The following is a 15,118-nucleotide window of genomic DNA, read 5'->3' on the forward strand; positions in this document are numbered from 1 at the left end:
AATAGTTAATTTTATGTGTCGACTTGACTGGATCACAGGATGCCCAAATATCTGGTTAAATAGTATTTTTGGATGTGCCCTTGGGGGTGTTTCTGGAAGAGATTAACATCTGAATCGGTAGAATGAGTAAAGTTCATTGCCCTCCCCAGGGTGGGTGGGCATCATCTAACCTGTCGGGGGTCTGCATGGAACAAAAAGGTGGATGAAGGGAGGATTTGCGCTCTGCCTCACTGCTGTGCTGGGACGTCAATCTCCCTACTGCTCAGGCCTGCAGGCTCAGACTGGAATCTACACCATCCGCTCGCTGGCTCTTGGGCCTTCAAACTACATCACCAGGCTTCCTGGGTCTCCAGTCTGCAGATGGCAGACCGTGGGAGTTCTCAGCCTCCATAATCCTGTGAGCCAACACTTTCTAATACATCTCTTTCTAGATATCAATATATATTGATACCTATATCTCCTGTTGGTTCTGTTTCTCTCGAGAACCGTAACAGACCCTGACATTCTGCTGATGCTGACGCTGCCCTGCCTTGGCTCTCTGCCACCTGTCCTACCTCATCCTTGTTCCCACCTTCAGCCCCACGGCAGGCCCAGTGGCCTCTCATTACTGTATGTCTCTCACACTCCGGTAGTGTTTTCCTCTCACCTGGGACCCTGGGAATGTGGAGATGTGCTACAGCCCCCATATCCTCATTCAGAACATGCCATTCTGGGGGTGGTTGGTAATCACCCCGTTCTTCACCACCCTTCAGCCAGAAGGACTCTGGGACTTCTGGATGGATCTATAGGGGAGGGGACTTCTCTACTCTTAGATCCCCAAACTTCACATGGGCACATCTCTTGCGACGTTTTCCTGCCTTCTCAGGCATCCTCCCGGCAGGAGCCAGAGACCCGTTTCTAAGTTTTCTTGATTTTTTTTTTTTCTCCTTCAAATCTTGCCTTCCTCTTCAGACTGGAGAAAGGGCCTTTTATCTAGCTGAGCGTGAAAGCAGGGAGAATCTTTTCTTCCTGTTTACATCTGCTTTCACATCTGTTTTATCTTACAACATCAAGGTGCCTTTTAAACTTAAAAGCAAAAGAATTGGTACCAAGACCCAGAGAAGGTGTGTGACTTCACCAAGGACACACAGGTGGCCAGTGAAGAGCCAGGAGCCAGGCAGTTCACACTCATCACCTCACGTCCAGGGTGATTACACCAGCCTCCCTGTCGTTATGCCTTTGTTTCTTCAGCTGCCATCGGGGACCTTTAACTTCCACAGAGACTCTCCACGTGGAGCTCAAAGTGCAGAGCTGAAGCTGGGGGAGAAAATGGAGCCCATGATCAGAGGAAAGAAAATGTTCTCTTTTCCTTTGTTTTCAGCCGTTCTTATACACCTGTGCATGCATGAGCACAAAAGGCATTACTCCCCAGAATCTTCTAGCCGGGTAAACAGTGAACTAAAAAAAATTTTTTTTTGAACATATTTTCAAAATATTAATGAGTTAATCACAGTCTAAAGACAAAACCTCAGTTTTAAAAAAGCAAAACCTCTCATCTGACAATAAGCGGTCCTGGTGGTATATCATATGTGAAAAATATGACATAAAATATGGATGTACTGATAAAGATTACAGGGGAGATGAAGCTTTGTGGTCACATTAAAAGTAACTACTTAGCATTGTAAATTATTATTCCTTTTATAGTCATCTTAGGTTGTCAGGCTCTAATCAACAATGATGTGAATTCAGCTGTGAGTCAAAGATATTTTTATAACTTACGTTCTTATATATATTCTGGTTTGTTTGAGGCAAAGAATGACATTGGGTAATTCCAGATGTGTCTACACACGGCAAATGGTTTAGGCTGAACAATGCAGCCTAGCTGGAAAAAAAATGCATTTTTTTTTTCTGTTGATACTCTACAAATCCTGAGTATAAGGAAAGAAACGTTATGAACATATCTGGCAGCAGATAAAATTCACATCTTTATGAAATCTCTTGGGAGTCAAAATTCAAGTCTCTAAAAACAGCAATTCTGGAACGAGTTTTTTTGGAACCAAAGATGTTTTTTTGCAGGAAGCTTTGTTAGCCTCACTCCTTGGCCAGAAGCTGTGGGAAGCTGTGGATAGCAGGACGAGGAACAGTCTGGTAAGAAACCTCTTGTGGACTCAGGGACTCCCGTGGTGGTAGCAACTAACAAAGTTAAAGAAATCCTCTGAGCTCGTGAAGAGGGTTTGTGAAAGGTTCACCTCGTTGTTACCAGAGGAAGAGAAGAGACAGACTGTTTACTGTATCTTCATGTGTCAGAGGAATATAACTGGGTCCTTACTACAATGTGTAACATATTCTGGTGTTTTTTTTAAAGCTTTTATTTATTTACTTGAGATAGAGCGAGCAAGAGAGCAGGAGCAGGGGGAGCGGAAGAGGGAGAAGCAGGCTCCCTGCTGAGCCGGGAGCTCAACATGGGACTTGATCCCAGGACCCTGGGATCATGACCTGAGCTGAAGGCAGATGCTTAACCGACTGAGCCACCCAGATGCCCTGTAATGTATTCTCTTAAGTGTTCCATGTGAATAGTTAATGTTCTCATTGTAATAACTGTAAATGTATCCATGTGCCCATGGGCCCGGATCTGTGTCTTTTCAGTGGTTAATGTTTCCAAACGCTCTCCCTGTGGCATGATCAAGAAATATTAACAAGTGCCGGTGAAAAGAAACATTCTTTATATTAATGATGCTTTTTACAAGTTCAAAGCCTGTTCCTTCAATCTGCACATGGCCCTTAAAAACACTTTTCCCCCTGCTTCAGACATCTTCCAATCAAGAATTAAGTAACTTCAGTGTGAAATGACAGTCGATGTGTTCATGTGCCAATGAGAAATGATAGGTACTTGGATGCTATTGCCAAATTTGGGATCACAATGTGATGGGACAGCAGGGGCTGAGGAACAGCCTGCATAGACTGATGTCCTAGTGGATTTGCAACAGGCCTCTGCCTTCTCCCCCTCATTGTAACAGTCAGAAGGAAATGGGGATTCATTGGTGTTATGGTGGGTGAACCTCTCCAAGGCACCACTGTGAGGAGAATCAATCCCTCTTCATCTGACACTTCTGCAGCCCTGCACCCCCAGCACCCTTCATTTAAGGCCTATCTGCTCAGTCATGGTGGTTCAGCTTCAGCCAACAGGCTCATCCTGTATCCTCTACTTACATTTATTGCAGTGGATTATAATCATCTATTTATACTTCCATCTGTTCCACTAGAACAGGAGCTCAGGAATTCCTTGAGCTTAGGAACTGTGTCTAATTTGTGATTATATCCTTAATACTTAGAACTGAGCCTGGCACACAATAGATGCTCTGAAAATGAGTTTGTAAATTCATTCGTAAATGCATGAATGAGTAGATGGCCATAATGGAACGATCGGGATGCTGTGGATGTGGCAAATCCATCCCTTAGGATGCTTTCAGCTACAGGTAATGGAAAGCCTTGACCAAAGCAGTTTCAGAGTTCACTGACCCAGCATTTTCATGATGGCATGAAGGACCACCCCCCGCCCCCATGGGGTCAGCTCCATCCTGGTTCCTTCGAAGTGGTTGGGTGGTTTCCTGGAAGAAGTAAGTCGGCACGATTCTCTGTTCGAGTTTGGAAAAAGAGAGAGAGAATCAAGAGTCCTTCCCTTCTGCCTGATTGGGCCCAAGAAGCCATGTGCCCACCTGTCAACTGGGGCCTGGGTTCCTGAATCAGTAACTAGCCTGGGGAGTGGGGACTACCGTGACTGATTTAAACTGGTCAAGTCCTGAGCTGAAACAGAGAACAATTCTCCAAACCTCCTTGCTCTTCCACAGTGGCTGAGGGCTGGGGGGCCATCGTGGGATCAGCCACAATGTCTGCCCTGAGGGGTGTAGGTGCCAGTAAAGATTTCGGTACATCCCTGCTTTCTAGATAAAGTGATGGTTGTTGTCACATTTTTCTGATCAGCGCTGGTCTCTTCACAGATACCAAAAAATCTACGTCAAATGTCCACGTTGTATCTCCGCTATGGCACCCACCAAATAAACAAATCCAGGGTTTGCCGTTCTGTAACTATTGTTATTTTGTTCTTAAGTTATGGGGACCCAGAAAGTAGGTTCTACTTTATTAATAGATTGCAGATGAGCTCAAATCCAAGACAAAATGGGGATCTCCTGCTTCTATTCCTCCAACTCCCTCCAGATTTTATTTTATTTATTTTTTATTTTCTTAGAGAGGGAGGGGGGAAGGGCAGAGGGAGAGGAAGAGAGAGAATCTTAAGCAAGCTCCACACCCAGCATGGAGCCTGACTTGGGGCTTGATCTCACAACCCAGAGATCATGACCTGAGCTAAAATCAAGAGTTGGACGCTTAATCAACTGAGCCACCCAGGCGCCCCATCCCTCCAGATTTTAAATTTCAGATGGAGCATACTGGGATGGGGAGGTCAGGAGCAAGTTCAAGACAACAAGCCAATTCTGCAGAGAAAGTTACTTTCAGCTCCATGCAAGGAGAAGATAGAAAATAAATGGAATGAACAGGGCTGGACTGCCCCCAGGATCCAGGCCCTGCCCAGGTCTGAGACAAGAAACACAGGAAGGAAGAGCTTGGACACTTGCCTTTGGGACACAGTAACTCTACCCATTGGTAATGAACCAAATGAATGAACCAAACAACCAATAGTAATTTCTCCTTCGTTACGGGGTGGGACACTGAAGTCCTGGGATTAAAAGTTCTCCCTCTCACTGTATCTGGGAGATATTACCGGTTCACTACTATTTACAAGGCACTTACAAGGGCTTATACTCACAAGCACTTTCTTGTTTTTCCTCTGCCTTATTCTGTGTGCAGGGACTATTACTGCCCATTTTACAGATGAGGAGACTGAGATCCAGGACCAACCCAGATCTATTGGTGCCACAGCACATGCTCTTATGTCACTAGGCTCTGAAGAAGAAACACAAATTCTCTAAATTTGGGGGTAAGTGCTCAATATTAACCAAGGGAGGAAATGCACAACAAAGGTTAGCTTGTCTAGAAGCTCGTTCCTCAAGGTGTGTTCCATGGACCAGCGGTATCGGTGTCACCTGAGCCCTTGTTAGAAATGAATTTCACATCCGACCCCAGACCTAGTCGATCAGAATCGGAATCTTAACAAGGTCCCAGGAGATGCGAAAGCACGTTCAAGTGTGAGAGGACTTGCCATCTGGGACGTTCGGAAGACTGGAGATCAGGAGTGGGAGCCTGAGGGCCAGGGTGTACCACAAGGATAATGTGTGGGTGGACTTGGAGATGAGGAGGTAACAGGATGCTTTCAGGGGCGGGGAGGGTGTCAGCAATAAGAACTAGACAGTCTCGGGCGCCTGGGTGGCTCAGTTGGTTAAGCGACTGCCTTCGGCTCAGGTCATGATCCTGGAGTCCCGGGATCGAGTCCCGCGTCGGGCTCCCTGCTCGGCGGGGAGTCTGCTTCTCCCTCTGACCCTCCCCCCTCTCATGTACTCTCTCTCTCTCATTCTCTCTCTCAAATAAATAAAATCTTTAAAAAAAAAAAAAGAACTAGACAGTCTCACAGCCCAGATAATAGTCTCCTATATTAGCATCTGCCTCTCTGTCCGGAAACTTCCCTGTTGTCTAGACTAATAAAGCACTCCCTGGAAGATGGCTCTTGACATATTTTTGTTGGTATAGGGTTGGCAGGTCAAGTTTCCAGGGCTCCTCTGGCCGGCACCTTGCTCATGCAAAGTCTGTTACTGTGATTGGAAAAACACTCGCAAACTGCAGGTTAAACTCCAGGCAACAGCTAAAAAGATTTTTATCTTTTCTTCTTTCATCTCTCACATAAAAGGAGAGGCAGGACTATTTCCTCCTACAGAAATGGTAATGAGGAAGACCTGGCTTTACCTTTTCCCAAATTAAAAGACCGGGGCTGGAGAACTGCCTACCCTCACCAATTTTATTTCTGTCTCAGTTTGGGATTGATACGTGCCTCAAAAGGTTGTGTTGGGATGAAATAGGTTTTGAAGGACACTACGTCTCTTTTCAGGAAAACAAAAGCAATCCGATCCCAGAGTGTCAAGTGTGCAAAGCATGCAAAGCTCCGTACCAACCATAAACATGAAAGCTTCCAAGACAATTGGATTTTAATCATTGCTCTGTAAAGCTTGCTGAAGGATCTGGTTAGGGAGGGACCCACCATAAACCAGGGAACCCAAAGCAACAGAGAGAGTAATCATTTCGTGAGTTCACGCAACGAATTAGGTTTCATTTTTGTGGCTTCACAAAAACTCTCCAGAAAAGACAGATTTCTAAAAATCAACATTTCCTCCTCCATAAAAAGCCTTTATTTCAGCTTTTACAACACTCTTTGCTCTTCTGTGCTTTGCCCTGAAATCTTATAAAACCAAGATTTGGCTCTTTTATAATTCATGGCATGTGATGCTTGTGGTCCTTGAATTTTCTTAAGAAAAATAAAGTGATTATACAGTTCCGTTCTATAGCACGGGACAGAGAGTCTATTTTCCTGTGAAAGGCTAGGATTTAGACCTCTCCTGATAAAGTCAGGTACCCACAAGCTGCGGTCTCAGAGCCAAGTCTGACAAAGAAATACAGTCGAGTGTCACGTTTTTTATTTTTAAAACTGGTTGAGAGACCAGACTAAATCAATAAAAAGTTTGCATTTATAGGCTCCACGTTAAAGAAATACAATTTTTATTGCCTTCCAGCACATATAAACTCAAGTTAGGCTAATGAAGTGGTGTTTGCTAACAATCCTTCAAGGACTCGTTTTAGCAAATAAACAAAGATGTAGTAGAATTATCACAGCTCACTCACTAGTATTCTGCAGTGTCTCTGATTTATCATTAGTTCATTGACACCTCTGGTTTATTTCTATTTCCTAATAACCCGGCTTCTCCAGGAGCACATTTCTCAAGTCTATTCACTGAAGTGATTTAAAAATTCTCCACTTAATTTTTGTTGCACTGTTAATTTGCTTACTAAAGCATGCTTTTGACCTCACCACTTTCTAGTCAAGGTTTGGAAAGACTCTAAGCTTAAGAGGAGTCTGCAGCTAAGTGATCTGTAACTCTGATCTGATGATGGCCTTCAGTCAGGTGTGGTTTCATTGGGGAAAAAAATTAAAAGACCGGGGCTGGAGAACTGCCTACCCTCACCGATTTTATTTTTGCCTCAGTTTGGGATTGATACGTGCCTCAAAAGGTTGTGTTGGGATGAAATAGGTTTTAAGTATGTGAAATTGCTCTTTATAAACAGAAAAGCACTATTCAAATGTTGGGTATTACTGCTATTTTGAAATCTGATTACTGAAGCCCAAGTTAATGAGATTTTTTTTTCCTGTATGAAAAGAACTCGTTCAGTCGGATTTTCTTCCAGGGTGAATCATTCCTTGTGAGTAAGGAAGCTGATTCAAAGTCCTCTACCATTTTCAGGTCTCTAGAGTGATACCCTGTTTGCAAAGTGCCATTCGGGTTTAGAAAAACAAACTCACCTCTCCCGGGGGATCCAGTGAATGTCTGTCTCCTCACAAAAGCCTGGTATGATAACTTCATCTGCTACGTCTCTGACTCTTCTGATTGACCAGAGCCTGCAATTAGATGAAATTCAACAATTACCGAAAACCCTTGAGAGAAAAGACCACTTTGCTGGGTGCCAAGGTAAGGAGTGACAAGGTGGTGGGATCCCAGGCAGAGAAAGGGATGAAGGGGCAGATCCAACAGTGTGCACCTGCCCCGTGCCCGGAAGTTCATGATCTGGGGAAAGACACACACTGGACATTCACATCCTGGGAGGCAAGTAGCAGTAAGGGCAGATGAGATTCTAGCCAAGTCTTGAAAACATGTGGAATGTGGGGAAGAGGTTAGATTTATAATTAGATCCAGCCTAATGAGCTTTGGGGTGGGTTGAGAGGACACAAGGTCCTCTTAGGAAGTTGAAACATGGGGTGTACTGTGGGATGGACTGTTGAAGAAGTAGAAATCTGCACCCCTAGCTGAGGTGTGCAAAATATCACACTTCTTTACTCGGCCGACATCAACTTAACCCAGACTGGGTTTGCCACCCAGCAGGTGGGAAATCCCATGTCAGCCATGACAGGGTGCCCTCCCCCATCCTCAGGTTACATGGAAGTGTGGGGTGCTTGTGGGTGCCACCCATATTAGGGCAGAAACCTCTATGCTCTACAGGACCAGAGTCATCACTGAGGTCTTCATGGTCGAAGCCTGGGTGTCACGTAAGTACTTTCCACTTTCTCTTTGAGAGTGAAAAGCAGGCATCTTTGTCTTCCCTGGGCACCTGCTAGTCCAGCCTCTCTGGGTGTGCCATGCAGCCACACATAGTCCTGACACCCCTCACCTTCCTGGGAACTTAGCTGAGGAGCAACCACTCCCAGGGCTTCTATCAGCTCTCCACTTTGGGGGAATAAACTCCCTCTCCCCTCTTGCTACCTTCAAAGGCAGACCTTTCGTCCTCATCCTGCCTCAGGACCCCTCATATAATTATATTCGTCAGCTCAGGCTGATGTAACAAAATGCCATAGACTAGGGGGCTTAAACAACGTACATTTATTTTTCTCACAGTTCTGGAGGCTGGGAAGTCCAAGATGAAGGTGCTGGAATATTTGGTTCTTGGTGGGAGCCCTCTTCCTGGCCTGTGGACAGCTGCTTTCTGTGCCCTCAGTGTGTGTGTTTAGAGAGAGAGAGACAGCTCTTGTCTCTTCTTTTTTTTTTATTTAAAAAAGATTTTATTTATTTATTTGAGAGAGAGTAGAGAGAGAGAGCACGCACCAGCAGGCGGGAAGGGCAGAGAGAAGCAGGCTCCCCACTGAGCAGGGACCCCGATGTGGGGCTGGATCCCAGGACCCCGGGATCATGACCTGAGCTGAAGGCAGATGCTTAACAACTGAGCCACCCAGGTGCCCCTTTCTTCCTCTTCTTATAAGGGCACTAATCCCATCATGAGGGCCCCACCCTCGTGACCACATCTAAATCTAATTAACTCCCAAAGGCCCTACCTCCAAACACTATCATTTTGGGGATTGGGTCTTCAACATATGAATTTCAGTCCATACCAATATGCAATAAAGTCAGGGTTTTGCAAATGGCAGGACTGTTGCTGGCACTGGAAGGAATGGCAAGGGCCCAGCTCCCTGTTTGAAACAGGGGTGGCAGGGTGGAAATAAAGAGAACAAAACTCAAAGTAATAATGTCTCAGGAAATAAATCGGCCGTGTATCTTATAGCTTTTCTTGTATGGCTGTATTTCACTGTTTTTCAATTCTTTATTTGAATCGATTTTTCAACTCAACTGTATTGTATATATCATAAAGCCGATAAATAGGTTTTACATCTTTTATTCTCTGTGGCTCTTAAGCAAATGGTATGATCAGAGAAAGCACTTATGAATATTTGCTGAGTGACCAGAAATGAATATTCTCTCGGACTGCCCAGCATATGACCAACGGCCAACGCTGCATGGAGAAGAGTCTGATTCTCATAACATTACCGCCTGTTGTCTAAACACACACACACACACACACACACACCAAAGAACACATAAATAAATAAGAACTTCAAAGTCACAGGAGAGTTTCTCATTTTATATGCTATTTCCTTTTTAGTATTAGAGGATGCAGAAATTCATACTTCCTATCACCACAAAAAGGTTCTAATTTGTTATGTGGCCTTCACACAGGAAACTGACCCACCAGGAAAGTTATCAGATATTGCAGAAAGACCATGTCCCTTAAAGCCACATTTCCAAAGATGGCTGTGATTAGGAGCCGAGAAGAGCAGTAAATTGGATGACTTTCTTATCCTTCTGACCAAGCAGAGCTATGAGGCCTCCTTCTCCATCACACAGGCACACCCAGATCTATAGCGACGTACATAGGCTGACTAGAATCCTCCGTGGCGATTGTCTGAGTCTCCTAAGGCCCCGGGAAAAAATCACCACAAATGTGGTGAATTAAAACAGCAGAGTTGTATTCTCTCATGCTTTCAGAGGCCAGTAATCTGAAATTAGTGGACCAAAATCAAGGTGTCATAGGGCCCTCTCCTTCCAGAGGCTCTAGGCTCTGTCCCTTACCCCTTTTAGTTCTTGGTGGCTCTGCTATTCCTTGGTGGGGTTGCATCACTCCACTCCTCAAGGCCAACATCTGGAAATCTGTTCCTGCTCTGTTTTCACATCACTTTCTCCTCTGCATGTGTCAAATCTATTTCTGCCTCCCTCTTATAAAAAATACATATGACTGCATTTAGGGCTACTTGGATAATCCAGGATAATCTCCCCAACTCAAGATCCTTAATTTAATCACACCTGCAAAGCCCCTTTTCATGCCATATAAGCGAATTCTCATAGGTTCCATGGATTAGGGCATGGATATCTCATGGGGGCCACTTTCCAGCCTACTATCAAGATGTTCTCATGACCCCCTATTTTAATTATTAATGGGGTGATTATCTAGTGTGTACATTATTTGGGCTTCTGCTTTTTTTTCTCCATTTTTCTTTGGCCTTTGGCCACATGACTCTAGGAGCTGGGAGATGAAACTCAGAGAAATCAACCTAACAATTACCAACTCTGGGTAAAAGACTGATGAGGAATTTCATTAATTGACTAAAGGAAAATAATATTACCTGGGATTTGTTTATTCCTTGCCCAATTGAGCTCAGATAATCAAGGATCAATGATATACGGTAGAGTAGAGAACCCAGAGGTAAAACAAATAAATCCTTCATTTCCTTTTTTTATTTTCTGTAGACTTTTATCTTGTTAGTTTAGCAAATTGCAAATTAATGATCTGTGAAGAAGTAGATTGTGAATTACTGATCTAAGGGCTTCTTTCTGTTTCTGACTGTTTACTCTGGATTTACTTCAACCAGTCACTTAACTGCACGGTGAGAAGTTTGAAAAATGAAAACAATGATTATATTTATTTTCTTTGTATTACATTAGGATTCTTTAAAGATAATGGATGTAATGATTTGGATTTGTTTCGTACAAAAGCTCCAGAGAACATGCTAAGTGCTTTTGTGTTTCTACTGAAATATTTAAAACCGGGGGTTTAAATATTGGTAAATTCATCCATTCTTTTATCTGTTTATTGATCAACTACTTACCCAGTGCAAGCCATGTATCTGGGGCTATTCTGGTTGCTGGGTACCTTAAAAGCCAGAGTGTGCCTTGTGGTACTCTTAAAGCATAGTTTAAACACTGGGAGAAGCTAACTTAATTACTGTAAGTTGGTTTGCCCTTCTAAGAAGAAAGGTGTGAGGGAGATCTGAGTCAATATTGGCTCTCACTTGCCCCTCTGAATCTCAGGCAGCATTAACAATGGTGTACCGAGGATAGCATGGCTTCTTTCCAGTTCCTTCCAGCCTGGCCGCACCAGAAAATAGCTCTAGGGCTGCCATGCCCAGCCATCTAGGATGGAGGCTAGAGGGCATGCCTTTGGAGTGTTTACATTTATGTTTCGACAACCCCACATGAAATCAAGATCTGGTCAATTAACCAGTTGATTGAATCAATGAAGATAGCCAATCAAAATCACCCTAATTCTGGAAAAGGCTTTTTTTTTTTCTGCCTAAATAATCCACCTTAGCAGACTAGTATGTCAATCAAGTGAATAATGATCATTCTCAAGTTATCAGTTTAATTAATTTAGTTAATGAGAGAGATAGTAAATAATAAATGTGATTTAATGCTATGTAGACACAAACTCAAATCCTGGATAGATGTAGACTCCCCTTCTTTTCTTCCTCCATCATGACCCCACTTTGTATACTTACTATTTTTGTTATAAATAAATGTCTTTATTAGAATTAAATGTCCATTTCCCTCTATATTAAAAGTCTTTATTTATACTGCAGTCTACATTAGGATGGTTGAGTTTCTTAACTGCTTTGGTATGTACTAAAAACAAGAAGCAAATGAATGTAACTTTAAAAACACAATAGAGCTAGCCATTGAGAGGAAGGTTAGGAATGACATCTCACCCTCCTGCTCATGAGAGTGTGTCTGGCCAGAAAACAAGAACCCTCTCCTTCTTTTTAGAATGACTGGCTAATTGGTGGGGGAGAGGCAAGGCTGCCTATTAATTCACTCTTTTCTTCCCTATTTAAAAAATGTGACTATCATATTTAACTTCAGCATAATTTTCAAGTATCAGGACAAAAATACTAAGGCACCACCTTGACATTTGCACAATTCAAACATCCAAAAGATTTATTTATTTATTTTAGAGAGAGAGAGAAAGGGAGAGAGCAAGTGGGGGGAGGTGCAGAGGGAGCAGGAGAGAAGCAGACTCCCCGCTGAGCATGGAACCCGACACGGGGCTCGATCCCACAACCCATGAGATCATGACCTGAGCCGAAATCAAGAGTCAGACGCTTAACCGACGGAGCCACCCAGACACCCCTGTCTCTACTTTTTACCAAGACTTTTATATTCTCAAAAATAGGGGGGATCGGCTTTTACCTATTTGCTCATGTGTGTTTAAGAAAACCATTGAGTACAAATATGTATTCACTGGGACACTCTGTCAGTTCCCAGTGTCTGGTGGTCTTCTTTTCCTTCCTCCCCAGGTGATAGTTTTATTATTTAGCTCAACTCTGTTGGATGGAGGCTGTCCAGGTGACATGGCCGGACTGGGAAGGACTACGCCCTGCACTGGTGTGACAATGGGGGCAGTGGGGAGAACAGCAAGGACTCTGGGTTCTGCCTATTGCTAGCTACACGACCAGGGCCAACAGACACACCCTTTCTGAACTGCAAATTTCCCCACCATACAATGTAGGAGGCACAGTGATCGCGGGGTTCGTGTGACGGGTCAAAGGAGAATATTTCCTTAATGTGCACAGTAAGTGCTGACTTTACAGGGCTTGTCTGGGTCCTGCTTTTTCAGTCCTGACCAGCCCTCTACATCTTGCCAGGAGAAGAAAGAAATAGAAGCAGGCTTTCCATGTGACAGAAACGCTTTCTCCCTCAACCCAATACTTTGTTTATGGTTATCCCACGTGGGTTAATGGAACGCAGATTTGATCTTTTCCACTTGACGGTGAATTTCTTAAGGGCGCGGATTTTGTCCTGCTCATCTTTGCATGGCCACCATCTTACAGTTTACGCTTGTTTCGTGAGTGTGTGTTAACATGAAATGAAACAAAGTGGGGGTAGAAGCCACCAGAAGGTTGTTTCTTTTTCAGAGGCGAATATGGATGAATTTACAGGTTCATGCACGCCTTAAATTATATTGACTACTTCTTATGTGAAAGAGCCTCAAGCCCCTTTCATGAACTGCAACACACTTTAAATATATAGAAACCTCCTACTGAGCCCACAAGGAAAAAGAAACAGCATTTTTTAAAAAAGATTTTATTTATTTATTTGAGATAGAGAGAGAGAGAGATTCCGAGCAAGGGGGAGGGGTAGAGGGAGAAGCAGGCTCCCCGCTGAGCAAGGAGCCCAATGCGAGACTCGATCCCAGGACCCTGGGATCATGACCTGAGCCGAAGGCAGATGCCCAACCAACTGAGCCACCCAGGCTCCCAAGAAACAGCATTTTTAATGACTTATCTAAGGTAATTCAGTGATTTAAATGCCTTCCTCCTGTAAAACACTACTACCTATCTATACATGTATCTTTTCTTCCCAGGACCTTCTCTTCTATTTAGGGAATGGGAAAGAGCCCCAGTCAGCTTCAGCCGCAGTTTTCATCATTCGGAAAAACTCATTCCCAATTTTCATTGCCTTGAGGAGCGCAGAAAAGTTCTGTTATTTTTATCACTGTGTTGGCCACCTACCTTCACTGTCCTCTCTGCAGTCTTGCTTTGTATCTCTTGACAGACTGTTTACTCCAAACAGTGTTTGCGTTGGGTCCTCGAGACAGGACCTCACTCGCTAGTGAAGCCGCCCTTGGTCTCAAATGACAAATAGTGATCATCACATGCACAAAAACATGGCTAACGCTTACTAGGTCCTCGTAGTTACACTAAGCACTTTACACTTCATAACCCACATTCACCCTCTGAAGTAGGTATTATTATCCGCATTTTGCAAATGAGAAAACTAACGTTAAGGAAGTTGCCTGAAGCCCCATAGCTGGTGAGCAGTGGACCTGGAATCAGAACCTGTCACCAGACAGGCACTGTCACCAGAATCAGTGCCTGTCACCACCATGCTCTCCGGCCACACGGGAGAATGAACACAGTGCATCAGCTACCTTTAGAGCTTAATCTATAGGCAGACAAGGCCCGCCTATGCTGGTGGGAAAGTTCTTTGAACACCACTGGGACTCTGTGAGTGCCTTCTGGTTAACCTGTAAACCTAGAGGGAGCCCACATCTCTGCTGTATGTCATCACCCCTACATCAGTACTATAGATACTTGCAAACGTGGAGTTTTATTTGCAATGACGTGGATGGAACTAGAGGGTATTACGCTAAGCAAAATAAGTCTGCCAGAGAAAGACAAAATACCATATGATTTCACTCACATGTGGAATTTAAGAAACAAAACGGATGAACATAGGGGAAGGGAAGGAAAAATACAGTAAGATGAAAACAGAGAGGGAGGCAAACCATAAGAGACTCTTAACTCTAGGGTACAAACTTAGGGTTGCTGGAGGGGAGAGGGGTGAGGGGATGGGGGAACTGGGTGATGGGCATTCAGGAGGGCACTTGATGTAATGGGCACGGGCATTGTATGCAACTGATGAATCCCTAATTTCTACCCCTGAAACTCCTAATACATTATATGTTAACTAAATTGAATTTAAATAAAAAATTAAAAAGAGAGAGTAACATCTTCTTGGTTGTAACCCTCTTATGATATAAGGAATTCCTTTATAATGTCAGTGCTGTTTTTCTATATATCCTCACATTCAACATAATAGGGTGATATTCCCAAACTGAGTACACGTGGTTGCCGCACAAAGCATATTACTCATGGCCCCTTTATTTACATGGGATTATCGTATTTTAAGTTGGCTGCCATTGTAGCTTGATGTTCAGCCACTTGCAATCTTTTTTTTTTTTTAAGATTTTTTTATTTATTTATTTGAGAGAGAGAATGAAAGAGAGCACAAGAGGGAGGAGGGTCAGAGGGAGAAGCGGACTC

The 15,118-nt window shown here is 43.7% G+C and overlaps 1 long non-coding RNA gene across 1 annotated transcript; it reads left to right on the top strand.

The window, feature by feature from the left end:
* Positions 1–1,851: 1,851 nt before the first annotated feature.
* LOC118027284 lies at positions 1,852–7,921 on the top strand. Its single transcript, XR_004683790.1, has 3 exons — positions 1,852–2,127; positions 4,843–4,972; positions 7,440–7,921. It is a non-coding gene; the product is annotated as an uncharacterized LOC118027284 (long non-coding RNA).
* Positions 7,922–15,118: the final 7,197 nt, after the last annotated feature.

This window comes from Mirounga leonina, unplaced genomic scaffold (assembly GCF_011800145.1).
Source record: "Mirounga leonina isolate KUSES-001 unplaced genomic scaffold, KU_Mleo_1.0 Mir_366, whole genome shotgun sequence".
In the NCBI taxonomy this organism is placed as follows: Eukaryota; Metazoa; Chordata; class Mammalia; order Carnivora; family Phocidae; genus Mirounga; species Mirounga leonina.